The following is a 17155-nucleotide window of genomic DNA, read 5'->3' on the forward strand; positions in this document are numbered from 1 at the left end:
GAGCTGCCCCCAAGGTGGGCAAAAATGGCCTAAAATAAAGTTGCCCGCCAGTGGAGCGAACCTTGCCTAAAGGGTCGCTACCCATCTGTAAAAAAACAAAAACAAATACATGGTGCCTAGTGGTCTCTGCCTCCTTGGGGGCACATCAGCCTAATTAAAGTAGGCCGATCTGCCACCAAGGGCGCAGAAATGGCCTTAAATAAATTTGCCCCCATGGGAACGACCCTTGCCTAAGGGGTCGCTCCCCTTATCAATGTAAAAAAAATCCTTGGTGTTTAGTGGCTTCTGCCCCTCCTGGGGATAAGATCGGCCTAATTAATATAGACTGATCTGCCCCCGGGGGGAAAGAAAGGCCTAATAAAATAATTGCCCCCAGAGAGCGACCCTTGCCTAAGAGGTCGCTCCCCTTATGTGTGTAAACAAAAAAAAATCCCTGGTGTCTAGAGGCTTCTGCCCCCTCCCCTCCCCGGGGGCAGATCCGCCTAATTAAAAAAAAAAACTTTCCTTCCCTTTTCATGCCTCTCTGACCTCCCCTGCCCCTGTACCAAGGAGAAAGAAATATTTTCTTCTCGGTCCAGCGTGATGGGATGCGACCTCTGATGAGGTCAGCGCGTGATTGGGAGCTGACGTCATCAGACGTCGCTGGGGGTCAGGAGGCTGGGGGGGGAGGGGAAGCGAATCCCCTTCCATCTATGCCCATGGGAGAGGGGTGCGCGGCCCTCGGGAGGAGCTCTAGTGCTTCATCCGGGGGCCATTGTTGGACAAGGTGGTTACATCCCTGGTGCCTGAGCGCCACCGCAGCAGATGTAACCACCTCGTCCACGTCACCGAGGGGTTAAATCTATTCCTGCAGAACTGTGCACATTTAAAAACTAAGCTTAATTTGAAGGATGCCAGGGTCACCGCCTTGGAGACTGAATTATACAGCTCCTCAGACTTGGCGCAGGCAATATGGACTCCTCGACAAAAGGTCACGGATTTTGTAGACCGCAGTAAGCATAATATATCCAGTTATGTGGTTTTCCAGAACATGAAGAAGGCAATGCTGTTCAGAGCTTTTCATTTGAGAGTATCTCATGCCTTCTAAACGCAGAGTTTTGGGTACCTTTGGAAATTGAATGGGTACACAGAATGAAACAAGATCGAGCCACCCCCAGCTGATTGTAATGTGTTTTCTGAGCCATGTGCATGCTCAAGAGATCATAGAATTAGCACGGCAGCATCGCCTCTATACCTATAAGGGGAGTTCGTTGGCTTTCTCAGCTGAGTATTCCTATGATATACTCATGTTTTAGGTGAAAAGTTCCTTTCACTTCGTCCTATCCTGAATCAGTAGCGGATCCGTTATGGGTGTTTGGAACCAGCCATGATTACACCATTGACTGATCGACTCAAGAGTTTTTCAGATCCACACACCCTGGAGGACTTTCTGGATTTGCTTGACCACACTCTTGTGGAGACTGTGCTGCCTCCTTCTATAGACAACACAGACACATCCCCTCACACTCACGACCAGCCCCGTTGATATTGGGATAGTGTACACCAGGACTTACCTGGCTCCAGGCACCTACAGAAGCATTTGCTGCACCAGTCCAAAGACCACGCTATCATAGAGAGGAGCAGGTCAAGGAATCCTCTCAAGCACTAGGGGGGTCATTACAACCCTGGCGGACGGTGTTAAATGTGCGGTAATACGGCAAACAGGCCGGCGGACAAAAAAAAAAAAGGGAATCATGACCCTGGCAGAAACTGCCAACAATGACAGCCACTTTAACACTCCAACCGCCACGGCGGTACAGACAAGCAGCGTGGCGGTCACCACCAACAGACAGACGGAAGGCAATGTACTGCCATTAGTATCACAATCCGCCACCTTTTCCGGGGCGGATTCACCGTGGATAAAAACACGGCGGAAACAGTACCAGCAATGGGAAAACGCTCACCTTAACACATCCCACGAGGAAGGAGGACAACATGGAGCCGGAATTACAAATCCTACCTGCCCTTCTATTCCTATTCATCTACGAAGACCAGCGCCGGCGAAGACAACGGTGAGTACTGCACCTACGACATAGGGGGGGGGGAGGCAAACGTTAGGGGGACACACACGAAACACCCCCACCCCCACCCTCGCATATTACAACACACACACCAATGCATTTACAAACATCACAGTAACAACCCACAACCCCCCCAGAAGAATGCAAAGACAAAACAAAATCAGTTCAAACATTGTAATGTATCAATATACATGTGTTAAATATATACAGATATATATAAACTCATACAAAGGTATGTACATTACGAGAAGCAGTGCAGATATGCACATCTCAATGTCCGTGCATTACAAGTCCAAAAATGCATGGGCGAGGCCCACACAAGATACCTGTCCACAAACGGAGAGAACACTGCCGGGGCATCAGAGAGAAAAACAACAGGCACCTCAGGGGGAAGCGAAGGGGGGGCACCTCAGCCGGATTACAGCACCACGCCACATCCACAACGGGGCTCCATGCCCATTGATGTATCCTGGGGAGTGCAAAGCCACAGTCTCACAAGTCTTTACAGTGGGTGGGTTGCCCACTGACCAATCCTGGGGAGTGCAAAGCCACAGTCTCACAAGTCTTTACAGTGGGTGGGTTGCCCACTGACCAATCCTGGGGAGTGCAAAGCCACAGTCTCACAAGTAGATAACAGCCTCCACTGGTACTGGAGGGGGACTGGTGCCCAGAGTGCTTCATCCTGTGAAGGACAGACGGAGTGGATGGATCTCTCCACTGGTTCTGGAGGGGGAATGGTGCCCAGACTGGATTAGTCTCCCCGTGACAGTTCCTGTCCCGTCACTGTCCCAGCTGCACATGGGATAACGATGCTTGATGTTGCGGTCTTTTCCTTCTTCAGCGGTGCTTGCCCTGTTCAGCGGTGCATGCCCTGTTCAGCGGTGCTTTGCCATGGCGGTTCCTGGAGTATTCAGCGGTGCTTTGCCACGGCGGTCTCTGGACTGTTCAGCGGTGCTTTGCCATGGCGGTATCTGGACTGTTCAGAGGTGCTTTGCCATGGTGGTTCCTGGACTGTTCAGCGGTGCTTTGCAATGGCGGTCTCTGGACTGTTCAGCGGTGCTTTGCCATGGCGGTCTCTGGACTGGGCATTGGTGTGTGGTATGACGGTCTCTGGACTGTTCAGCAGTGCGTTGCCATGGCGGTCTCTGGACTGTTCAGCGGTGCTTTGTCATGGCGGTCTCTGGACTGTTCAGCGGTGCTTTGCCATGGCGGATCCTGGACTGTTCAGCAGTGCTTTGCCATGGCGGTCTCTGGACTGGGCATTGGTTTGTGGCATGACGGTCACTCATTGCCCAGCGGGGCTGTGGCTGCCGGGGCCCTCCTGGCCAATGCCAATGGCGGTGGTCTCCTGACCAGTGACGATACTTGTGCCCTCCTGGGCAATGACTCTGGCGGTGGTCTCCTGACCAGTGACGATACTTGGGCCCTCCTGGGCAATGACTCCGGCGGTGGTCTCCTGACCAGTGACGATCCTTTGGCCCTCCTGGGCAATGCCAATGGCAGTGGTCTCCTGACCAGTGACGATACTTGGGCCCTCCTGGGCAATGACTCCGGCGGTGGTCTCCTGACCAGTGACGATACTTGGGCCCTCCTGGGCAATGCCAATGGTCTCCTGACCAGTGACGATACTTGGGCCCTCCTGGGCAATGACTCCGGCGGTGGTCTTCTGACCAGTGACAATACTTGTGCCCTCCTGGGCAATGACAATGGCGGTGGTCTCCTGACCAGTGACGACGGTGCTGGCGGTGGCGTCCCGGGAAGAACCATTAACACTCATCCAGAGTACCTTTCTGACTCCTGTTTGCTTCCCATTTTGATATTGAAGGCCTACATTTGCTTCAATGGACTTCAGGTCCCATAATGCACTGCCTAGTAGTCAGTAAGACCTGGAATCTGCTGTCCATTGTTTCCTATGGGAATAGTCCTGCTGTTCCTTTTACTGGATTCTCTCCTCCAGGACTTGTGAGAGATTGAAACTGACTGCACACACCTGTGACCACATTTGTGCAGCCAAGTCATGTGACTCCACCCTGGGCTTGCTGCTGCCTGCAACTGCTTATAAGCTGCCATTCCCTGAAGCCCCCACTCATGCATTGGAGTTTGTTTCCTTTGTGTACCAGACCTCTGGTTGGCTTGTTTTCCAGTCCTGTTCCTGCTTGCTTCAGAAAGATCCTGCTCCCTGCTTCCCAGTCCTGATCCTGCTTGATTGAGCCTGAGCCTGTTCCCCTTTCTTCAGGCCTGTTCCTGCTTTGCTTCCTTGTTGTTCCTCCTGTTCCTGGTATTATTTTCCCTTTACGTACTCCTTTGCTTCTACCTTAGCTCATGTAACTTCTCTTCTGTGTCTGAGACTCGGCCCCTAGTTTCTGTTCTATTTCTCTGTGAATCCTGCAGTCTCTAGTTCTCTTGTACTTAGTCTCTTGCTTGTTACAGTTTCCTAAAATTCCTGTGTATATTTTGAGCTTCAATTCTTAGGCTCCTTTCTAGCACTTACTCTGTAATTTCCTCTTGGGTTATTGTGTCTGGTAAGTTTACTAATAGTCCTCACCTGTGTATAAGTGTTTTCCTTTGTACAGGGGCTGGGTCCTGTGTTCCAGGAGGCAATTACTGCCCCTTTCTTTGCCTGGTGTTGTATGTAATCTTAAGTGCCTAACTGTGACAGTGTGCCATTGCTGTTTTCCAGGAATTGCCCCTGTGTCTCCAGCTGGACCAACACGGGCATGTCTCATGTATGTAAGTACCATCTCTTTTTTGTGCCCTAATAGTCCAGGGACAGAATCACTTCTGCTGCCTCCTTTCTATCTGGGCTTGCAGGGTGACTACTTGTAAGAGTAATCTGCACAGAGGCATTGACGTTCCCTGTTGCTATAGGAAGTTCTGAACCTTACCAGTGTACAACCTTAGTGGTAACCCCAGTGTGGTTATCCATTACTGATCCATTCCCTGTTTGTTCACATTAAGGTTGCTCTGCCTTCATTATCCTGTTTCTGTGCTTTACTATAGCTGTTCATTCCTGGTGTATGCCTGTACCTGCTCCTCTGCTTCGGTACACTACATCCATAGGGAGATATGCCGTGACCCCAAGGGGTGCTCTGCCCAGAGTCCTGACAGAACACCCTGGAGCCATGACATTATATTTTACTCTGTTCATACTAAGGTATTGTGTTGCCATGAAATGAGTATGCCTCATATTTTTCCCACACTCAAATCTGTCTCTGCTTTACTCTGAGGCATCACTGTTAAATATTATTCAACTTCAATTGTGTTTGCCCAGGTTTCGAAATACAAGGAGTGGAATTTTTATATCCCACATGTCAATTATTCTTTCTCAAATACCAATATCATACTCTGGCTCTTCCTACATAAATACTTCCGAATTCCCCAATTTTGGAAGAACAGTCACTTTTCATAAATACACTCACCTATTGTATTTAAATTGGAGAGACACACTTTGACATTATTCATATCGGCGAAAGTAAATTCTTTCAACATTAGGGTAGTAAGCCTCAAAAATAAATGCTGAAAAGGGAGGAATGTAAAGCAAAAATAAGAACCGTCTTTCAAACAACATGATTGGTCACACCCTGCTATCATAAATGATAACATAGAAAAGCATTAAAAGCACTGACAAGACCAGTCGTTCTGCGGCCCAAATACTTCTTGATTAACTTTTGCATGCAAGGGTGCTTCAAGATGCATGTGACCAAGGCTGCCATTTTCTTTAAAGGCTTTTGCATTAAAGAAACCCCACTTCCAGAAGGCTGATGATGGTTATTGTGAGAAGTTGGGTTGTTGGCTGACTGCGATGTGACCGTGATGAAGCAGCAACCAAAATTCTTGTTAGGGTAAGGTCAAAAGTTCACATGACCGCAATGGAGTGTGGGCCAGCTACAGGGACCCAGTTAGGCCTGCTGAACAAACTGCCTTGATCCTGGTTGTGGAGGATTGTGTGGATCCGAGACAAAGATGCGTTGCACAGCCAATGCGATGCCTTAGTTCCAAGATGCGGTAAGGCTGCAGTGAGAGGTCCTGTTGCACCATCATCGAGGATCCCTTTGATGGGGCTAGCAATGCAAAGGCCGGTTTCAGGGATTCGTTGCACAGCCGAGGTGATGTGTCACTTCTGATGAGAGGTGAAACTCCTATGCAGAGCTTTGAAGTCGTCATCCAGGCAGCCGCTGATGAGGGATGTGACGACTTGCTTGAGGGAAGCATTGTGCACCAGTGGTTACAAGGGTGATGCGTCACACCCAAGATGCAGGATGCAGAGGCAATGCAAGTCTTCTGCGCTGAGTCCAATCCACGTAACAGCGGTGATGCATCAGTTTTACTTTTTGTTCCCCTGGTCAACCAAGTAGATGCATTTGCTCTGCTCTGGGATGCACCCATCAGCAGGGAGGATGCATCTTTTCCACTGGGGAGCAGTCCACTTCCAAGGGTCCATGACTGGGGTGGCACCACCTGGCAGGGTGGACTCTAAGATGCCAAAGTCCTGATGCAGAAGCATGGTGGTTGGAAGTCTTTTATGTCCCTGAGACTTCAGATCATTATACCAGCCAACTAGCCCTTGGAGTCACTCTGAGTTCTGGGCTGGAGAGCTGCAGGTCCAGTCCTTTTCACTCCCAGACAAGAGGGCAACAGGCAAAATGTCAGCACAGCGAAGCATGAGTCCAGCAGAGTGGCAATCCTCCTTCAGCAGCACAGCAGTCCTTCTTCCTGGCAGAGTATCTACAGGTCCAGAAGTGCACTGAAGTGGTGGTGTCTGACGTCCAGTTTTTATACCCAGTGGTGCTGTTGATGTGAGAGAGACTTCAAAGGCATGCGTTTGATGTGCACAAATGTCCCGCCCTCCATGCCCTGGCTCTGGACTCACTACCGGGGGTTTGAAGCACTTTGTATAGGAACAGGACACAGCCTATTCAGGTGTAACCAAGGCTGTGTCTAGCTCCTCCCTCCCATCCTGCCCTGGATGGCCCATCAAGGCACACCTAAGCTCCCATTGTATGTGGCTGTATAGGAAGAATACGCAAAGCCCAACTGCCAACTACACCCAGTCATGAGATCAGAGACAGGTTGTAGGCACCAACTGGCTTTGGAAAGAAAATACCAGCTTTCTAAAAGTCGTATTTTCAGAACTGCGATTTCAAATTCAACTTAACCCGAAGTTTGGATTTTAAATTGTAATTCCAGAGGCACCGAACCTGAAGGGGTTTTCTCTTCACATTTGGAAATGACTCTTATAAAGTGTAATATGGCAATTCCAAATATAACCTATGGGAGAGATTGGCCTTTCAGTGGTGATTAACAAATTAAGAGTTTTTCGCCACCAGTACATGTCCTACTGCTTAAATACATTGCACCCTGCCCTCAGAGGTGTCCAGGACCTACCCTAGGTGTCACCTATATGTGAAAAAAGGAAAGTCTGGGGGGCAGATGAGCCTACAACAAAAGGTCGATCTTCTTCTAAGGGGAGGGGGCAGAAATAGGCTAAAATAAATTTGCCCCCTTGGGAGCAACTCTTGTCTTAGGGGTCGCTCCCCTTGAGTGAAAGTGGCAGAAAAGAAAATCCCTGGTGTCTAGTGGTTTCTGCCCCTTTTCGGGGCAGATTGGCCTAAGAAAAATAGGCTGAGCTGCCCCCAAAGTGGGCAAAAATGGCCTAAAATAAAGTTGCCCGCCAGTGGAGCGAACCTTGCCTAAAGGGTCGCTACCCATCTGTAAAAAAACAAAAACAAATACATGGTGCCTAGTGGTCTCTGCCTCCTTGGGGGCACATCAGCCTAATTAAAGTAGGCCGATCTGCCACCAAGGGCGCAGAAATGGCCTTAAATAAATTTGCCCCCATGGGAACGACCCTTGCCTAAGGGGTCGCTCCCCTTATCAATGTAAAAAAAATCCTTGGTGTTTAGTGGCTTCTGCCCCTCCTGGGGATAAGATCGGCCTAATTAATATAGACTGATCTGCCCCCGGGGGGAAAGAAAGGCCTAATAAAATAATTGCCCCCAGAGAGCGACCCTTGCCTAAGAGGTCGCTCCCCTTATGTGTGTAAACAAAAAAAAATCCCTGGTGTCTAGAGGCTTCTGCCCCCTCCCCTCCCCGGGGGCAGATCCGCCTAATTAAAAAAAAAAACTTTCCTTCCCTTTTCATGCCTCTCTGACCTCCCCTGCCCCTGTACCAAGGAGAAAGAAATATTTTCTTCTCGGTCCAGCGTGATGGGATGCGACCTCTGATGAGGTCAGCGCGTGATTGGGAGCTGACGTCATCAGACGTCGCTGGGGGTCAGGAGGCTGGGGGGGGAGGGGAAGCGAATCCCCTTCCATCTATGCCCATGGGAGAGGGGTGCGCGGCCCTCGGGAGGAGCTCTAGTGCTTCATCCGGGGGCCATTGTTGGACAAGGTGGTTACATCCCTGGTGCCTGAGCTCCACCGCAGCAGATGTAACCACCTCGTCCACGTCACCGAGGGGTTAAATCTATTCCTGCAGAACTGTGCACATTTAAAAACTAAGCTTAATTTGAAGGATGCCAGGGTCACCGCCTTGGAGACTGAATTATACAGCTCCTCAGACTTGGCGCAGGCAATATGGACTCCTCGACAAAAGGTCACGGATTTTGTAGACCGCAGTAAGCATAATATATCCAGTTATGTGGTTTTCCAGAACATGAAGAAGGCAATGCTGTTCAGAGCTTTTCATTTGAGAGTATCTCATGCCTTATAAACGCAGAGTTTTGGGTACCTTTGGAAATTGAATGGGTACACAGAATGAAACAAGATCGAGCCACCCCCAGCTGATTGTAATGTGTTTTCTGAGCCATGTGCATGCTCAAGAGATCATAGAATTAGCACGGCAGCATCGCCTCTATACCTATAAGGGGAGTTCGTTGGCTTTCTCAGCTGAGTATTCCTATGATATACTCATGTTTTAGGTGAAAAGTTCCTTTCACTTCGTCCTATCCTGAATCAGTAGCGGATCCGTTATGGGTGTTTGGAACCAGCCATGATTACACCATTGACTGATCGACTCAAGAGTTTTTCAGATCCACACACCCTGGAGGACTTTCTGGATTTGCTTGACCACACTCTTGTGGAGACTGTGCTGCCTCCTTCTATAGACAACACAGACACATCCCCTCACACTCAGGACCAGCCCCGTTGATATTGGGATAGTGTACACCAGGACTTACCTGGCTCCAGGCACCTACAGAAGCATTTGCTGCACCAGTCCAAAGACCACGCTATCATAGAGAGGAGCAGGTCAAGGAATCCTCTCAAGCACTAGGGGGGTCATTACAACCCTGGCGGACGGTGTTAAATGTGCGGTAATACGGCAAACAGGCCGGCGGACAAAAAAAAAAAAGGGAATCATGACCCTGGCAGAAACTGCCAACAATGACAGCCACTTTAACACTCCAACCGCCACGGCGGTACAGACAAGCAGCGTGGCGGTCACCACCAACAGACAGGCGGAAGGCAATGTACTGCCATTAGTATCACAACCCGCCAATCCGCCACCTTTTCCGGGGCGGATTCACCGTGGATAAAAACACAGCGGAAACAGTATCAGCAATGGGAAAACGCTCACCTTAACACATCCCACGAGGAAGGAGGACAACATGGAGCCGGAATTACAAATCCTACCTGCCCTTCTATTCCTACTCATCTACGAAGACCAGCGCCGGCGAAGACAACGGTGAGTACTGCACCTACGACATAGGGGGGGGGGAGGCAAACGTTAGGGGGACACACACGAAACACCCCCACCCCCACCCTCGCATATTACAACACACACACCAATGCATTTACAAACATCACAGTAACAACCCACAACCCCCCCAGAAGAATGCAAAGACAAAACAAAATCAGTTCAAACATTGTAATGTATCAATATACATGTGTTAAATATATACAGATATATATAAACTCATACAAAGGTATGTACATTACGAGAAGCAGTGCAGATATGCACATCTCAATGTCCGTGCATTACAAGTCCAAAAATGCATGGGCGAGGCCCACACAAGATACCTGTCCACAAACGGAGAGAACACTGCCGGGGCATCAGAGAGAAAAACAACAGGCACCTCAGGGGGAAGCGAAGGGGGGGCACCTCAGCCGGATTACAGCACCACGCCACATCCACAACGGGGCTCCATGCCCATTGATGTATCCTGGGGAGTGCAAAGCCACAGTCTCACAAGTCTTTACGGTGGGTGGGTTGCCCACTGACCAATCCTGGGGAGTGCAAAGCCACAGTCTCACAAGTCTTTACAGTGGGTGGGTTGCCCACTGACCAATCCTGGGGAGTGCAAAGCCACAGTCTCACAAGTAGATAACAGCCTCCACTGGTACTGGAGGGGGACTGGTGCCCAGAGTGCTTCATCCTGTGAAGGACAGACGGAGTGGATGGATCTCTCCACTGGTTCTGGAGGGGGAATGGTGCCCAGACTGGATTAGTCTCCCCGTGACAGTTCCTGTCCCGTCACTGTCCCAGCTGCACATGGGATAACGATGCTTGATGTTGCGGTCTTTTCCTTCTTCAGCGGTGCTTGCCCTGTTCAGCGGTGCATGCCCTGTTCAGCGGTGCTTTGCCATGGCGGTTCCTGGAGTATTCAGCGGTGCTTTGCCACGGCGGTCTCTGGACTGTTCAGCGGTGCTTTGCCATGGCGGTATCTGGACTGTTCAGAGGTGCTTTGCCATGGTGGTTCCTGGACTGTTCAGCGGTGCTTTGCAATGGCGGTCTCTGGACTGTTCAGCGGTGCTTTGCCATGGCGGTCTCTGGACTGGGCATTGGTGTGTGGTATGACGGTCTCTGGACTGTTCAGCAGTGCGTTGCCATGGCGGTCTCTGGACTGTTCAGCGGTGCTTTGCCATGGCGGATCCTGGACTGTTCAGCAGTGCTTTGCCATGGCGGTCTCTGGACTGGGCATTGGTTTGTGGCATGACGGTCACTCATTGCCCAGCGGGGCTGTGGCTGCCGGGGCCCTCCTGGCCAATGCCAATGGCGGTGGTCTCCTGACCAGTGACGATACTTGTGCCCTCCTGGGCAATGACTCTGGCGGTGGTCTCCTGACCAGTGACGATACTTGGGCCCTCCTGGGCAATGACTCCGGCGGTGGTCTCCTGACCAGTGACGATCCTTTGGCCCTCCTGGGCAATGCCAATGGCAGTGGTCTCCTGACCAGTGACGATACTTGGGCCCTCCTGGGCAATGACTCCGGCGGTGGTCTCCTGACCAGTGACGATACTTGGGCCCTCCTGGGCAATGCCAATGGCAGTGGTCTCCTGACCAGTGACGATACTTGGGCCCTCCTGGGCAATGACTCCGGCGGTGGTCTCCTGACCAGTGACAATACTTGTGCCATCCTGGGCAATGACAATGGCGGTGGTCTCCTGACCAGTGACGACGGTGCTGGCGGTGGCGTCCCGGGAAGAACCATTAACACTCATCCAGAGTACCTTTCTGACTCCTGTTTGCTTCCCATTTTGATATTGAAGGCCTACATTTGCTTCTATGGACTTCAGGTCCCATAATGCACTGCCTAGTAGTCAGTAAGACCTGGAATCTGCTGTCCATTGTTTCCTATGGGAATAGTCCTGCTGTTCCTTTTACTGGATTCTCTCCTCCAGGACTTGTGAGAGATTGAAACTGACTGCACACACCTGTGACCACATTTGTGCAGCCAAGTCATGTGACTCCACCCTGGGCTTGCTGCTGCCTGCAACTGCTTATAAGCTGCCATTCCCTGAAGCCCCCACTCATGCATTGGAGTTTGTTTCCTTTGTGTACCAGACCTCTGGTTGGCTTGTTTTCCAGTCCTGTTCCTGCTTGCTTCAGAAAGAGCCTGCTCCCTGCTTCCCAGTCCTGATCCTGCTTGATTGAGCCTGAGCCTGTTCCCCTTTCTTCAGGCCTGTTCCTGCTTTGCTTCCTTGTTGTTCCTCCTGTTCCTGGTATTATTTTCCCTTTACGTACTCCTTTGCTTCTACCTTAGCTCATGTAACTTCTCTTCTGTGTCTGAGACTCGGCCCCTAGTTTCTGTTCTATTTCTCTGTGAATCCTGCAGTCTCTAGTTCTCTTGTACTTAGTCTCTTGCTTGTTACAGTTTCCTAAAATTCCTGTGTATATTTTGAGCTTCAATTCTTAGGCTCCTTTCTAGCACTTACTCTGTAATTTCCTCTTGGGTTATTGTGTCTGGTAAGTTTACTAATAGTCCTCACCTGTGTATAAGTGTTTTCCTTTGTACAGGGGCTGGGTCCTGTGTTCCAGGAGGCAATTACTGCCCCTTTCTTTGCCTGGTGTTGTATGTAATCTTAAGTGCCTAACTGTGACAGTGTGCCATTGCTGTTTTCCAGGAATTGCCCCTGTGTCTCCAGCTGGACCAACACGGGCATGTCTCATGTATGTAAGTACCATCTCTTTTTTGTGCCCTAATAGTCCAGGGACAGAATCACTTCTGCTGCCTCCTTTCTATCTGGGCTTGCAGGGTGACTACTTGTAAGAGTAATCTGCACAGAGGCATTGACGTTCCCTGTTGCTATAGGAAGTTCTGAACCTTACCAGTGTACAACCTTAGTGGTAACCCCAGTGTGGTTATCCATTACTGATCCATTCCCTGTTTGTTCACATTAAGGTTGCTCTGCCTTCATTATCCTGTTTCTGTGCTTTACTATAGCTGTTCATTCCTGGTGTATGCCTGTACCTGCTCCTCTGCTTCGGTACACTACATCCATAGGGAGATATGCCGTGACCCCAAGGGGTGCTCTGCCCAGAGTCCTGACAGAACACCCTGGAGCCATGACATTATATTTTACTCTGTTCATACTAAGGTATTGTGTTGCCATGAAATGAGTATGCCTCATATTTTTCCCACACTCAAATCTGTCTCTGCTTTACTCTGAGGCATCACTGTTAAATATTATTCAACTTCAATTGTGTTTGCCCAGGTTTCGAAATACAAGGAGTGGAATTTTTATATCCCACATGTCAATTATTCTTTCTCAAATACCAATATCATACTCTGGCTCTTCCTACATAAATACTTCCGAATTCCCCAATTTTGGAAGAACAGTCACTTTTCATAAATACACTCACCTATTGTATTTAAATTGGAGAGACACACTTTGACATTATTCATATCGGCGAAAGTAAATTCTTTCAACATTAGGGTAGTAAGCCTCAAAAATAAATGCTGAAAAGGGAGGAATGTAAAGCAAAAATAAGAACCGTCTTTCAAACAACATGATTGGTCACACCCTGCTATCATAAATGATAACATAGAAAAGCATTAAAAGCACTGACAAGACCAGTCGTTCTGCGGCCCAAATACTTCTTGATTAACTTTTGCATGCAAGGGTGCTTCAAGATGCATGTGACCAAGGCTGCCATTTTCTTTAAAGGCTTTTGCATTAAAGAAACCCCACTTCAAGAAGGCTGATGATGGTTATTGTGAGAAGTTGGGTTGTTGGCTGACTGCGATGTGACCGTGATGAAGCAGCAACCAAAATTCTTGTTAGGGTAAGGTCAAAAGTTCACATGACCGCAATGGAGTGTGGGCCAGCTACAGGGACCCAGTTAGGCCTGCTGAACAAACTGCCTTGATCCTGGTTGTGGAGGATTGTGTGGATCCGAGACAAAGATGCGTTGCACAGCCAATGCGATGCCTTAGTTCCAAGATGCGGTAAGGCTGCAGTGAGAGGTCCTGTTGCACCATCATCGAGGATCCCTTTGATGGGGCTAGCAATGCAAAGGCCGGTTTCAGGGATTCGTTGCACAGCCGAGGTGATGTGTCACTTCTGATGAGAGGTGAAACTCCTATGCAGAGCTTTGAAGTCGTCATCCAGGCAGCCGCTGATGAGGGATGTGACGACTTGCTTGAGGGAAGCATTGTGCACCAGTGGTTACAAGGGTGATGCGTCACACCCAAGATGCAGGATGCAGAGGCAATGCAAGTCTTCTGCGCTGAGTCCAATCCACGTAACAGCGGTGATGCATCAGTTTTACTTTTTGTTCCCCTGGTCAACCAAGTAGATGCATTTGCTCTGCTCTGGGATGCACCCATCAGCAGGGAGGATGCATCTTTTCCACTGGGGAGCAGTCCACTTCCAAGGGTCCATGACTGGGGTGGCACCACCTGGCAGGGTGGACTCTAAGATGCCAAAGTCCTGATGCAGAAGCATGGTGGTTGGAAGTCTTTTATGTCCCTGAGACTTCAGATCATTATACCAGCCAACTAGCCCTTGGAGTCACTCTGAGTTCTGGGCTGGAGAGCTGCAGGTCCAGTCCTTTTCACTCCCAGACAAGAGGGCAACAGGCAAAATGTCAGCACAGCGAAGCATGAGTCCAGCAGAGTGGCAATCCTCCTTCAGCAGCACAGCAGTCCTTCTTCCTGGCAGAGTATCTACAGGTCCAGAAGTGCACTGAAGTGGTGGTGTCTGACGTCCAGTTTTTATACCCAGTGGTGCTGTTGATGTGAGAGAGACTTCAAAGGCATGCGTTTGATGTGCACAAATGTCCAGCCCTCCATGCCCTGGCTCTGGACTCACTACCGGGGGTTTGAAGCACTTTGTATAGGAACAGGACACAGCCTATTCAGGTGTAACCAAGGCTGTGTCTAGCTCCTCCCTCCCATCCTGCCCTGGATGGCCCATCAAGGCACACCTAAGCTCCCATTGTATGTGGCTGTATAGGAAGAATACGCAAAGCCCAACTGCCAACTACACCCAGTCATGAGATCAGAGACAGGTTGTAGGCACCAACTGGCTTTGGAAAGAAAATACCAGCTTTCTAAAAGTCGTATTTTCAGAACTGCGATTTCAAATTCAACTTAACCCGAAGTTTGGATTTTAAATTGTAATTCCAGAGGCACCGAACCTGAAGGGGTTTTCTCTTCACATTTGGAAATGACTCTTATAAAGTGTAATATGGCAATTCCAAATATAACCTATGGGAGAGATTGGCCTTTCAGTGGTGATTAACAAATTAAGAGTTTTTCGCCACCAGTACATGTCCTACTGCTTAAATACATTGCACCCTGCCCTCAGAGGTGTCCAGGACCTACCCTAGGTGTCACCTATATGTGAAAAAAGGAAAGTCTGGGGGGCAGATGAGCCTACAACAAAAGGTCGATCTTCTTCTAAGGGGAGGGGGCAGAAATAGGCTAAAATAAATTTGCCCCCTTGGGAGCAACTCTTGTCTTAGGGGTCGCTCCCCTTGAGTGAAAGTGGCAGAAAAGAAAATCCCTGGTGTCTAGTGGTTTCTGCCCCTTTTCGGGGCAGATTGGCCTAAGAAAAATAGGCTGAGCTGCCCCCAAGGTGGGCAAAAATGGCCTAAAATAAAGTTGCCCGCCAGTGGAGCGAACCTTGCCTAAAGGGTCGCTACCCATCTGTAAAAAAACAAAAACAAATACATGGTGCCTAGTGGTCTCTGCCTCCTTGGGGGCACATCAGCCTAATTAAAGTAGGCCGATCTGCCACCAAGGGTGCAGAAATGGCCTTAAATAAATTTGCCCCCATGGGAACGACCCTTGCCTAAGGGGTCGCTCCCCTTATCAATGTAAAAAAAATCCTTGGTGTTTAGTGGCTTCTGCCCCTCCTGGGGATAAGATCGGCCTAATTAATATAGACTGATCTGCCCCCGGGGGGAAAGAAAGGCCTAATAAAATAATTGCCCCCAGAGAGCGACCCTTGCCTAAGAGGTCGCTCCCCTTATGTGTGTAAACAAAAAAAAATCCCTGGTGTCTAGAGGCTTCTGCCCCCTCCCCTCCCCGGGGGCAGATCCGCCTAATTAAAAAAAAAAACTTTCCTTCCCTTTTCATGCCTCTCTGACCTCCCCTGCCCCTGTACCAAGGAGAAAGAAATATTTTCTTCTCGGTCCAGCGTGATGGGATGCGACCTCTGATGAGGTCAGCGCGTGATTGGGAGCTGACGTCATCAGACGTCGCTGGGGGTCAGGAGGCTGGGGGGGGAGGGGAAGCGAATCCCCTTCCATCTATGCCCATGGGAGAGGGGTGCGCGGCCCTCGGGAGGAGCTCTAGTGCTTCATCCGGGGGCCATTGTTGGACAAGGTGGTTACATCCCTGGTGCCTGAGCGCCACCGCAGCAGATGTAACCACCTCGTCCACGTCACCGAGGGGTTAAATCTATTCCTGCAGAACTGTGCACATTTAAAAACTAAGCTTAATTTGAAGGATGCCAGGGTCACCGCCTTGGAGACTGAATTATACAGCTCCTCAGACTTGGCGCAGGCAATATGGACTCCTCGACAAAAGGTCACGGATTTTGTAGACCGCAGTAAGCATAATATATCCAGTTATGTGGTTTTCCAGAACATGAAGAAGGCAATGCTGTTCAGAGCTTTTCATTTGAGAGTATCTCATGCCTTATAAACGCAGAGTTTTGGGTACCTTTGGAAATTGAATGGGTACACAGAATGAAACAAGATCGAGCCACCCCCAGCTGATTGTAATGTGTTTTCTGAGCCATGTGCATGCTCAAGAGATCATAGAATTAGCACGGCAGCATCGCCTCTATACCTATAAGGGGAGTTCGTTGGCTTTCTCAGCTGAGTATTCCTATGATATACTCATGTTTTAGGTGAAAAGTTCCTTTCACTTCGTCCTATCCTGAATCAGTAGCGGATCCGTTATGGGTGTTTGGAACCAGCCATGATTACACCATTGACTGATCGACTCAAGAGTTTTTCAGATCCACACACCCTGGAGGACTTTCTGGATTTGCTTGACCACACTCTTGTGGAGACTGTGCTGCCTCCTTCTATAGACAACACAGACACATCCCCTCACACTCACGACCAGCCCCGTTGATATTGGGATAGTGTACACCAGGACTTACCTGGCTCCAGGCACCTACAGAAGCATTTGCTGCACCAGTCCAAAGACCACGCTATCATAGAGAGGAGCAGGTCAAGGAATCCTCTCAAGCACTAGGGGGGTCATTACAACCCTGGCGGACGGTGTTAAATGTGCGGTAATACGGCAAACAGGCCGGCGGACAAAAAAAAAAAAGGGAATCATGACCCTGGCAGAAACTGCCAACAATGACAGCCACTTTAACACTCCAACCGCCACGGCGGTACAGACAAGCAGC

The sequence above is a fragment of the Pleurodeles waltl genome, chromosome 1_2 (assembly GCF_031143425.1).
Source record: "Pleurodeles waltl isolate 20211129_DDA chromosome 1_2, aPleWal1.hap1.20221129, whole genome shotgun sequence".
In the NCBI taxonomy this organism is placed as follows: domain Eukaryota; kingdom Metazoa; phylum Chordata; class Amphibia; order Caudata; family Salamandridae; genus Pleurodeles; species Pleurodeles waltl.